Below are 13,139 nucleotides of genomic sequence, written 5' to 3'. Positions count from 1 at the left end.
GCACATTGTCAGAGCCTAGGTGCCACAGGCTGAGTCACGTGTCTTTGTGAAAAGCAGTGCTTCCGTCCGTGATGTAACCATCACAGATCAACTGAGTGCCAACTTAAGCAGGAATTTTCTAGAAGGATTCACTGAGGGAGGAAGAACTTTCCCCAGAGTGGACAACACCTTCTGGTGGAACCCCAGATAGAAAGAAGCCTGAAGGGGAAACCATGCTGCTTTTGTGTGTGCTTTGCCCCTTGCGGGAAAGTCATTCTTTATTAACATCAGAACTTAGCTTCTCCAACTTTTCAACAGAGACTGAAGGCTGAAGCTCTCCAGCAATTCTCCAGGCCTTCAGGGCCGTATTGGAACTACTGAAGCATCCCTTCCTGCAGACTGAGGAACAAACTGGGTTCCCAGTGTGAACAAAGCCATGGTTGGACTCCTCAGTCCATATCCTACAAGCCAATCTAATCATATCCTCTCAGATACATATTCATTCTGCCCATTCTCTTTCTAGAGAATACCAGCTAACACCCCATCTTTATGAGAACAATCACAGCCCTCCCAACCTCCTAACTCTAAGGCCTGGAGCTTCCTTCTGCAGGCCTGTACCACCCTCCCCTCAGACCATTCAGGGAAAGAGACTCCCTCCCTCCCTCTGGGCCTTAACTCCATCCCCTCCTCAAATCCAGTTCACCAGAAAACTAAACAAGCCCAGCTCTGCGGACAAATCAGCTCAAGCAATTGTCAGACCAAATTGTCTTGTCAGTCACTTGCCGACAGGGCCTTGGAGAATCACCCGAGCAGCTCACAGAAAGGAATGATTCGTAAGCTTTGAAGCCCAGAGGAAATGCCCAGGGACAGCTCAACAGAGAGAACATCTCTGTTATCCTGAGAGAAACAGGTGGCACCCAGGTGAGGATAATTCAGGAGGTGACAGTCAGGAGTCACCTTACCCCTCAGTGGCACTGCTGCAGCTGGTTAACTGCCTCCACATTAGTTGGGCAGCTGTTTCCTGTCAATTGCACACATCTAGGCCTAGCTCTTGAATCCACATAGGCCTACCTCTTGGGAACCCCTTTCATCCTCCCTTCTAATGCTTGCGATGACTTCAGAGAGGAATCGCAACATCACATTGACACTATGCTAATATTACAGGATTATGCTCGATAATATTATGACTACATAATATAGGATTACTCTCAAGTTAAAATTTCTCATAGGGACCAATAGGAAAAGGTGTTAGTCTTGAGAACCTGACAGCCTGGATTTGATCCCAAGAGACTATGTAGAAAAGTCAGGCGTAGTGTCCCACATCTGATACCCTAGCACTCCCTACAGCAAGGTGGGAGGCAAAGGCAGGAGAATGGGCTGGAAGCTCATGGACTAGCTAGACAAGAGCACATAGCACAGCAGAAAAGAGAGACCCTGCTTCAAAAACACTATTGAGAGAACCCAACTTTCCTCTGATTTCCACAATCATGACATGCGCATGTCAGTCCATACACAGACATTGTGCACGCACACATACACACAGAGAGAGAGAGAGAGAGAGAGAGAGAGACAGACAGACAGACAGACAGAGAAAGAGACAGACAGACAGAGACAGAGAGACAGAAACACTTACACAGACAGACACACAGAGGGAGACAGAGAGAAAACAACAGCAATAAGGAATTTTAATTTTTTACACAGCCATCTTGAGACTATACACAGAAACAGCTCCAGATGGTAAGCTTGCCCCTGTTAGAATTTGTTATCCTTTGTGACAGATACATACCTCAAAGCAGGGCTTTGAAAGGTGAGTTATTATACATATAATGTATATATTAATATCCTCCGAGATTTTAGCATTAAGGGTGGATTTTTTTCTAAGTGTACTTTGCTGTCAATTGGGAATATCCCACTTAGCGATAGGTATTTCCTATGCCATCTGCTATGGAAATATTAAGAAATATAAACCCAGTGTTGCAAAGCCCCTTCTAGTATGTTCCAAATGGGGTTTCTATCGGCTGTGTGGGGTGGAGAAGGAACTGATATTTGGGGAATTTGATGTTTGTTGCCACTGTTTGCATCTGGAGATGTTCCTTATCCTCTCCTCCAACCTTCCTCCTTCCCAGCTTCTAGTCCCTCTTATGAATCATTTGCTGTTTCTATAATAAAATACCTAGCTGGATGGCAGTGGTGCATATCTTTAAATCCTAGCACTTGGGAGGTAGAGGTGGATGGCTCTCTGAGTTTGAGGCTAGCCTGGTCCTGTTTTAGGATAGCTGGGGGTACATATGGAGACCATGTCTTGAAAACAAACAAGCGAAATTACCCAAGACTGAGTAGCCCTAAAATAAAGAGGTTTACTTAGCTCATACTTTTGGGGACTGAAAGTGCTAGATCAAATAGCCTCATTAGCTCACCATGGCAGATGACATCATCAGCTTGGAACATGGCAGGTGACATCATCAGTTCATGACATGGCAGATGACATCATCAGTTCCCACGTGGCAAAATAAGAGGTAGGGTAGGAGTCGTTCCTTTTTCTAACAACTGATTCTCAAACAGGTTAAGTCATTCCATGGAATCAGTATTAACACTCCCAGTGGTTCTGCCCTCAGTAAACTACTCAGCTCTCATTTGACCTATCTTTTAAAAATCTACCACTTCTTGATTATGTCACATTGAAGATCAAGAATTCAACACAGGAACCATGATAATCAAACCACATTCAAACCACAGCATCTATCCCTCAGTGACTCAGTCTGTCTCCAAGGACATGTACGCTTTGTCTTAGTACAGCCTCCTCCCTTCCTCCTCCATGCCTCAACCTTAATGAGTCACAAGTCAGAGTATGCCCAAGGGAAATTGGCCATGGGTGATTATATTTTTGCAACTTTTCTGTAAACCTAAAGCCATTCAAAGTAAAACATTTGTTTAGAAGTAAAAGAGCCAGCCAAAGTGACAGGCCCAACTCTCCATTCAGATGTCCCTACAGCAAATTTCCTCACCAGCTTATGTGAGTCACAACCACACTGCATCATAGCAGGTAATAATTTTCCCACATAAGAAAAGATCATTCCTTCTGTCAATACAACTGTGACCTTGTCGTTGAGAAAAATGACTCTGGCTCATGTTGTAAGAGGCATTTGACTTTCCATTCTGGTTGTGCATGATACCCTCTCAGAGGCCAGAGTCCCAGCTAAGATATTAGAGTTTCTCTCCTCTCCTCTCCTCTCCTCTCCTCTCCTCTCCTCTCCTCTCCTCTCCTCTCCTCTCCTCTCCTCTCCTCTCCCCTCCCCTCCCCTCCTCTCTTCTCCTCTCCTCTCCTTTCCTCTCCTCTCCTCTCCTCTTCTCTCTGCCATTCTTTCTCCCTCTCTGTTAATCTCTGCCTCTCTTTCCCTCTCTCTCGCACTCTCTCTTTTCTTCCCACCTCTCTCTCACACACACAGTTCATCCACCCACAGTGATGAGAGGTGACTGCTCCAGGGTATCTTACCACATTGTAGCAATCAGACTAACCTGACCCATCACCCACATTCTCTGTATCACTTGGTTTCACACCTGTCACCCTCTGAACCCAAGGGTTTCACACCATGGCTTCAGTGTGGACTGAATATATTTTAAAATAAATTGTGTGTATTAAACATAGAGGACTTCTTTTATTATTTTCTAATCAGCACACTGCAACTATTTATATAACATTGACATCACATTAGGTCCTATAAGCAATATAATGATGATTTAAAATGCATGCAAGAACACATAAAGGTTATTTGCGAATGCAATGTCATTTTATAGAAAGAATACCATAGATTCTGGTGTCCTACGGGTGTCTAGGAGCCAAGTTTCTGAAGATACCAAGGATTGGCTGTATTCAGGATTATTTGACTAACATTGCAATGTAGTATGTTGGCACAATCATTTGATATTATTTGAACACATGTATAAAATAGACATTGAGACCCAGTGTTCCTTAGCCTACACAGGAGCACTGTGAAGTAAGCACTACAACCTCCATTCATAGATTGAAAAACTCATCCAGAGGGCAAGGCCATTTGCCCAATGAGACATTAGTGTCAGTCACAGTAGAGCTAAGGCTTTAGCCCCAGGCTTTTGTATGAATTAGAGTTTAGTGTTTTCCCCCCAAGGTCATACCATGAATAACACAGGTAGGCTTATACCAGCGACTTAGCACTCTTTGCTAAATTATGTTTCCAAATTATTATTAATAAGTGAGCCAAAAATAATTCTGAAGACACAAACATTAAATTAAAACAAAAACCTTCTTAAGGAGAAAAGGCAGCAAGAGAAACCTGTGTGCTGATGGAGGCAGGGCCTGAGGCAAGAGCAAATGAAGCCAGATGAAATCCTCTGAGAGATCTGCTGGGTTGAACCCAGAATGTGCAAAGGGAAAGGCTGAAGCCAGAGTATACAAGGTGACTTAGTTAGGCTTTCTACTGCAGTGATAAAATGCTATGAACAAAAAGCAAGTTGGGGAGGAAAGAGTTCATTTGACTTATGCTTCCAAGTCACTGTTCATGATTAGAGGAAGACAGGACAGGAACTCAACCAGGGCAGGAACCTGGAGGCAGAAACTGATGCAGAGGAAATGTGCTACCTACCAAGTTGCTCCCATGGCTTGCTCAGCCTGCTTTCTTATATAGATCCCAGGACCACCAGCCTAGGGATGACACCACTCACGATGGGCTGGAGCCTTCCACCATCAATCATTAGTTAAGAAAATGCCCTACAAACTTGAGAGCAACCTGATCTTATGGAGGCATTTCCCAACTGAGGTTCCCTTTTATAAGATGACTTCAGCCTGTGTCTAGGGAACATAAAACTATCCGGGACGAGGGCCATGGAGGAAAGGCTGAAACAGAGTATACAGGGGCATGGGAGAGTCTGAACCCTGAGGAGACAGGAGCATGGGGGAAATAGACAGTGAAATCACTTGCAAGAATAGCTGCCTTTGACTGCGTTATACTCTACAGAGACTGCTTGTGTTGGAAAATTCCACTTAGTTCTCAAAACAATATTGGGAGATAGATTATTTTATTGGCTGAGATGTTTTAGTTACAATAATATTTTTGTAAAGAACTAAGTGCCGTTTGAACACTACCGTAACCTTCAGCCACGATGTCGCTTTAAGCTCCTGCTCTGAGTGCTCCCTCTGATCCCAACACATGGCTCTCACAGATAAACCGCAAACAGTGGGACTCAGAAGACAGCCACTTCCAAAGACAAGATAAATGGCTTTCCAGTCTAGAAATGGCAGAAAGAAGCAAAGAGAAAAGATGGGGTGAATTGCAGGTCTGTTGGTTTCCAAGCAAGAGTCAGGGACAGGTGGCTTAGGTCCTTTATTATGGGGCTGAAACGACTGTGTTTGAGGTAGATATTCTAATTCTAGTTCCTCCCTGTGATGTGTCCCCATGCCAGAAGAAAGGGGTCAAATGTGCAATGTGCCCAGCCCAGGGTTGTGGCTGTGATGAAAGGCGGGCAGCATAAAGATACAGCCTTCCTGCCAGAGCCTTGGCAGACCAGCCAAACCCTAGATTCTGCATCTTCACTTCCCTTTCTCTCCTCAAAGCTTCAACTCATAAAAGAAACCAAGTACTCCAATAGGGATCTCAGCAGCTGGTTTAACAGAAACTATAAGATGAATATGAGGTGGAGGGGAAAGAGGGTTATGCTTTGTCTTTTAATGGGCCATGTGTTGACAGCTTGGTGTCCAGTGGGTGTATCAGTAGAACAAGAGGTGGCGTCTAGGAGGGTGGAGAGATGACTCAAAGGTTAAGAGTGCTTACTGTTCCTTCACAAGACCACAGTCCACTTCTCAGTACCTACACCAGGCAATCCACACCACCTGTGACTCCAGCCCCAGAAGGATCTGATCCCTCTGTTCTCCTCAGGCTCTTCCACTCACAAATACACACACACACACACACACACACACACACACACACACACTCACACAAACATACAATAAAAGTAAATCTTAATAAAATAGGTAAAGTCTAAATAAAGATTCTTAGGCTTTTTGGGAATGCTGGTCTCTTGGAGTAAATTTTTCAGGAGAGCAAATTGATAAGAAGCCTGAATTTGTCTGACCACTAGTCTGCTCTACGGCTTCTTGTATAGCAATGTAATCTCCCAATTTCACTGCGTCATAGTTAAACAAAAGAACACAAAATGGGGGAAGCTATTTTTAAATTAGATAGAAAATAAAAACAGACCATGTACAGAACAATATAATCATTGAAGTTTCTCATAAAAACAAAAAGGACAAAAGGCAGTGAACTCTTTCTGCCAGGGCTAAGGATAAGAAGCCTAGAATTATATTCCCAGCTAAACTATAACTCAAGATGAAGGCAAAATCAAGACTTTTTCAGACATAAAAGACCAGTTGTCATCCAGAGAAATCAACTGAAAGAAGCAGCGAAGACAAGTGAGGAGACAAGAGAAACAGAAGTAAAACCTGTGAGAAACAAAGTGAAACTCAGAAATTAGTAGCCAATACTGTCTAGAATTCAGGCTAACAACAAGGAGAAATATGTGAGCATTTAACTATAGTATGCTAACAGCTTATCTGTCAACTGCAAATAAAGCCTAACCTTTGCCTTTGTCACAAACATTGACATGCAAAGAGAAGTACTAAAAATGTAAAGCTCTCTGATAAATCCCAGAGACTGCAGTATATAGTTTCTAAGTTAGCAAGACTGGAGAGAAATGAATAAAAGTAAATTCTGTCAGTCCAAAAACAGCTTAAATACTAGGACAATAGAACTAAAGCAAACCAAAAATTAAGACAATCATACACTAGTAGTGAGCACAGAATGTGAGTAGATCAACCTTAGCTATTACAGATCAGATTTTTTAAAACCTAGATGCATGGTACTTACATAGGAAAGAGAGAATTGGTTATAAAGAACCAGAAAAGGGAACATCCTAGACAAACCATGGAAAATCTGTTTTAGCAATGTTAATGGGATCCAAAATGTGAAGCGAAAGCTTCAATAAGGAGTCATTATTATACATACCGATAAGGGAGCACACTCCACCAAACATACATAATAATCATGAACTTCTATAAATTCAAATAGCCTGTATTAAGTATGGGAAGCAAAAATTGGCAGAGTTACAGGGAGATATTGACAAATACCCAATCGTGCAGGAAAAGCTTAGTGTTCTTCCTGAGAAACAGACCAAGCAACAAAGCTATGGATTATTTGAAGCACATAATTAAAAGACAATGTAATAGATAAAGCTGGAGCCCGGCTTCAACTAAGCATGGGGTATTCATTCTTCCCAGCCAGGGATGCACGTTATAAAACTTGACTTTGTATCAGGTCACAAAAACAGTATCAACAAATCACAAAGAAGCTATGTCTTACACACCCAGGGTGCTCTCCAACAAATGTTGAGAATTGAAGGAGAATCCATCAATTAAGGCAGCCTAAGATACGTTTGAGAACAAGAAGTACACACTCCAAACTGACATGACCGAGAAACGAATGCACAAAGAACATTTCTTAAATATTTAGAGAAAATAGCAATGACTACACACGTGTGAGATGTGTGAGGCATGATTGGCACCAATCTTAGGGGACAGTTATCCTTCGACGTATTTGTTAGAAACTGAGAATTTTAAAAATAAGTGAGTTCATTATTAAACTTGAGAAGCTAGCACAAGAGATTGAGCCCAAAGAGCATTTGATGCTCTTAGAAAAGAACAAAGTTTAGCTCCTAGCCATCTACATCAGGTAGTTCACAACTGTCTGTAACTACATCTCCAGGGGCTCTGATGCCTTCTGGCCTTCTCAGCATTGCATGCATGTTCACACACACATACACACACACACACACACACACACACACACACACTAAATACATACATACATACATACATACATACATACATACATACATACAAGAAGACTGAGAATGAAATAAAGTATTTGAATAAACCAGTAACACCAAGAAATGAAGTGAGTTGTCAAGAGTTCTATGCTTTCCCAAGTTCAGACCCCTGAAGAAGCAGGGTCTGTGAAACACTAAAAATGACAGGTACTCCCAACAGGAATCAAATAGAATATAATGTCCCTGATCTAATGAGATGAGCAGACCCAAAACTCCAAGTGAACATTCTAGATAATGATACTTTAGCGTCCTCCTCAGTCAAATTAGAGTAAAAGATCAGAGTCGATAACCTTGGCAGTAATTTTCAAAATTGTCAGAAGGTCTAAAGTAATGTGTAGAGAGTAAGGACCAGAAACGAAGAAATAAATAAAAGTTCGTTTCATTATTTTTAAATGATAGGATTTACTTCACAGAAAAATTCTTCCTAGATTGTCAATGAGTGAGGGAATGAATGAATGAATGAATGAATGAATGAATGAATGAAGTTCAGCTTGGTTCTACTAGTTCAAGAAAAAATACACAGTAAAGTTTCTGTTCCCTGGAGCTCAGAGTTAAGAGATCAGCTGACCTGCTCCTCAGAACCCAGGGAAAGCCTTTTAGCCTTACCTCCATTTAAAATGGTTATAGTAGCTCAACATGGGCATTTCTCATGAATGATGGTTTTCAAAGATTGAACTCAAACATTACATGCTATTTAGCAGGCTCCTGACTTCCCCTTGCATTTAGCCAGGGCCTCACTTGCTTCCTCCCAGTCCCCACAGGGTAAGGTACTGCACTCTGCAGTGGTGCAGTCTCTGTTGAGTGGGTATCAAGCCTCAGGGCTGAGAGACACCTGCTCTATTAAGGGTTCCCCACCTCAGTGCCTCCCACACATTTGCCATCGCTGTCGCTCAGTCAGATTGACAAGTGAGGCTGACAGCCTTCCTGTCTGAGTCTGAGAAGGTGGGAGGCAGAATTGTGCCTGGAACCATTTTCCTGCCAAATGTAAGGGTTGATTGCTTCCATAGCTGATGCAACTCTGGACTCCATTCAGCTGAGGCAGTCCTTTCTGGCTGGTTGTGGTCCTGAAGAAAACTGTCTTTTCTGAAGGGCTGCCCAGTTCACAGGGCTACCATCTTGACAACTTCAGCCACCCTCCTACTTCTGCCTTCTTACTTTATGTTTATGGAGGCCAACTCATGCTAACCTTAGAGGTTAAGAACAACATATCTGGAGCAACATGATGTACATACATAACCGCAGCACTGTGGAAGCTGAGGCAGGGGGATCACAAGTCCGCCCTGGGATGAATAGTATAATTTTGCCTCAATTACTTAAGTAATTGATGAGAACAACCTGAGTTCGAATTCTCACTCTGCTGCTTAGCAGCTATTAGTCCTTGGGGATGTCTCATCATCCTTCCCCAAGCTTCCGTTTCCTCTATTGTGAAGGCATTCAGAACACCTGCTCCCAGAACTCATGGAACAATTAAATGGATACAATCCCCGTAATGTGCTTGGCACAGCGCCTGGGACATTCTGTGTTCCCTGTAAAAGACCATAAACCAACATACCATCAGTGGTGTTCAATAAAGACAGTCTGTAGGATGTGAGACTGAATCCCAAAAGACGCAAATGCTTTTGCAGAGAACAGAAAGGTTTGTTGGAGGATACACCACTGATCAGGACCTGGGAAAACAAGCCTTCCTTGTAGGGTGAGGAGAAAGGTGACATTGTGGATAGAGAGAGTATGTGAGCATGTTGGTGTTAAGAGAGTAGAATGTGATGGGCGAGTACAGGACAGGTAGAAAGACACCCACAGCTCGTACAGTGGACTGGAGCCCAAGCTGAGAGTTACTGTACCATGCAAGTAGGCACATAGTGAGGAGTCTTTGCTATCTCCAGAGGAGTACAGAGCATGGAACCTGCCCGGAGTCCTAGATTCTAGTACTCCTTAGCCACCCTTCCTTTCCTGCTTAAGCTGTGAGTTCCCTGAAGGTGGGGTTGCTTGATCCATCTTCTGTTTCTCAGAGACCCACATGTGGCCTAGCTCAGTGCTTGGTGAGTGAATGGACTACAGAGTCCCTTGCAAAGGACCAAAAGCTCCTCCCCCATCCTAGCCATCTCTCCCCACAAGGATGGGTCAGACCTAAGGACAAGAATGAGCATGCATTTTCTAAGACTCTCAGGTTCTGGACTGAGGCTGAAGGAGGAACTCTGGCACTGGAGCTGTGACCTGCACGGTATACAAGATATATCAGAACAGCCAGCGCTGGGATCCACCAGACCTAGGGACAGCTGCCTGACCCACAGCAAGTCCACATCACAGTCATATTTTCAGTCTTGAAGACAGGAAAGTTACATGGTGTTATATCAGCTTAATTCAGTGAGAACTACAGTCCCCAAGTTCAAGGTGACTCTAAGAGAAACTGGCACAAGAGGTGGAGGCAGGAAAGAAGCGTGGCTCCTTCTCTCTGGAGGTCAGGTGAAAGACAGCAAACAGTCAGAGTCACAGCTTGAGCGTACTATCGCATGTCCCAACTGCTAATTCACCTCACTGCTGTGGAGTGCTGATGGGGATATACCTCTTCCAGTTCTTGTCTGATCTCCTTGGGAGTTTTCTTTGTGTGGATAGGTATGGGTGGGGTATAAGTTTGTGTTCTTGTGCATAAAATATATGGGTGGGTGCTTGTACATATGTGTACACATGTGTTTGGAGGGCAGAGGTTGACAGCAAGTATCTTCCTCAGTCACTCTCTACTGTGTACTGTTTTGTTTTGAGGCAGAGTTCCTTATTGAAGCTGAAGCACACAGATCCACTGGGACTAGCTGGCCAGAGAGCTGCAGGGAGCTTCCTGTCTCCATCTCTCTTAGTGCAGGGATTATGGATATACACATCATGCTCAGCTTTCCACTGAAGAATGCAATTCATCCTGCATAGCAGAAATTTTGTGGACTGAGCCATCTTCCTACCCTTTATTCTTCTAAGTCTTAGGCCAGGTATATATTTAGCACTGAATTAAAGTATTTCTCTCAAATTCTTGTGTCGCCAGGATTAGAGACAGCAGAGAGCATGTGCAGACATACTATGGACCTTGTGGAATCTAATCGATAGCTCTGGTGTGTGTGTGTGTGTGTGTGTGTGTGTGTGTGTGTGTGTGTGTGTGTGTGTGCGTGCGTGTATGCACACACATGCATGAATGCACAACAGCCAACTTTCTGGGTAAAGTTCCAATATGAACACCAATTAGCATTTCTGTTTATTATAAAGTCAAAGGGAAAGACATATATATTGGGACTTCATTTCTTTGTTTACGTCCTTGGCTTTGGCTAAATTGAAAGAATTGCTTGGAAGTCCTCCAGGATATTTCCTTGATATTTCCTTTCCTCATTATATAATGACTAGAAATTTTCTGATTCCTTGAATTTATTGTTTTTATTTGCTTGACTAATATTTTCTTCATTACTTTCTTTTAAAAACCATTACATTTATTTTTTGGTGTGTGTGTGTGTGTGTGTGTGTGTGTGTGTGTGTGTGTGTATGCGCGCACGTTTGTGTTCATGCATGTGAGTGTTTCTTTCTGTCTGTGTACATTCCATACCACGTCATACTTGTGAGGTCACAAGTCTGTTCTTCCACCATGTGAGTTCCAAGGATCAAACTCAGGTTATCGAACTTGGCAGCGAGCACCTTTCTTTACTCACTGAGTCATCTTGCCATCCCATTTTAAATGTGTCTATTAGTGGAATAAATCAACCTTTGATTCATTGTATTTGCCAGCATCTCTGGTATAACAGTTCCCATTGGGTTAACTGCAAGCCACTAACTGGATACTATTACTCATGGAGCCTGAAGTGATATGCAGTAGAATGTCTTATATCATTTTCCACCATTCAGAGATAATATGTATAAATAAACTCAAGCACATAGGCAATAAGACCTAGCAAAATAACCAGGGAGGGAGTGGATGAGTTTTGAGTATTTATTACTGTTGTTTTAAATGTGATTTATTTACTTGCAAGCTTACATAACTTAATTTTTAGTAATGGCTGTGCTTAACAGTTGGATCAGAAAAACTCTAAAATATAATAATGAACTCCCCAGAGTTGGTAGGAGCCAGCTCTGCATTCTACAGGGCACAACTGTCTTTATGATTCCAGTTTGCCTTTTGCTCTCTGTGAGTGTGTTTATCCAGCAATCACACTGTTGGCCTGCAGTGACATCAGACCCATCACCAGGCACAGAAGCATTGAGCCACTAGAGGTCTCTCCTATGGTTGGATATGCTCTAGTGCTTGTCACATTGTCCTCCTTTTGTGGAACTTGGGTGTTTCTGCTCCAGTGTGTTAGTGATGATTAACATAGAGATAATGGGATTTCTTGAAATGCAGGAAGATGCTGGTCACCCCTGCAACAAGCTCCAGGTGACTATGTCCATTTCTCAATCAGCACGAGGATCTGAGTTCAATCCTCACCTCCCTTGTTAAAAGATTAGTGCAACAGCACATGCCTGAAATCCCAGTACTGGAGAGGCAGAAAGAGTGGAATCATTGGAGTTTGTAGACAACTAGTCTAGCCGAAAGAGTGTAATCCAGGTTTAGTGAGAAGTCCTCTCAAAAGATAGGATGGAGAGCAACTGAGGAAGATAGCTAACACTGAACTCTGACCTACACACACACACACACACACACACACACACACACACACACACACACACACACACTGGGTTAGTGGTGTTGAGAAACACCTTGATTCATTCAGAAATCTAAATCAGCAAGGGCCCTGCCCCCACACCCCAGTCATGTATGTGAAGCTATCACAGTGTGTTGGACCAGCTTTCAGCATCTGTCCCATGTAGCAACAGCATCAGAGACAGCTGAATCCTACCTGATAGTAGGCAGGACATAGCTGCGACTTTTCTAGCTCAAGTCTAAAGAAACAGCTTGGATAATTGACTTTCTAGTACTGAGTCTACACCAAGGATTTTCCTTAATGCAAATGATCCAAAATCACCAAATCTCTTCATTTACTGAGATTATTTTTTAAAATATGACAAGTGAGGGACTAAGCCCATTCTGATTTAAAAGTAGGAGGTGTGGCCAAATTCATACTTACAAATCTGGACAGCTGGACATCCAACTTGCAGAAAACCACTTATGAATCTTTCCCTGCTGAGCTTCCTAAGTCTATTCCAAAAAAAAGTTGAGTGTGCATTACTTTTCTGTGTCTGTGATAATATACCATGGTTAAATGCAACTTATAAAG

The sequence above is a fragment of the Rattus norvegicus genome, chromosome 10 (genome assembly GCF_021556685.1).
Source record: "Rattus norvegicus strain SHRSP/BbbUtx chromosome 10, alternate assembly SHRSP_T2T, whole genome shotgun sequence".
NCBI classification, from domain to species: domain Eukaryota; kingdom Metazoa; phylum Chordata; class Mammalia; order Rodentia; family Muridae; genus Rattus; species Rattus norvegicus.
Note: the sequence above shows the minus strand (reverse complement) of the source record.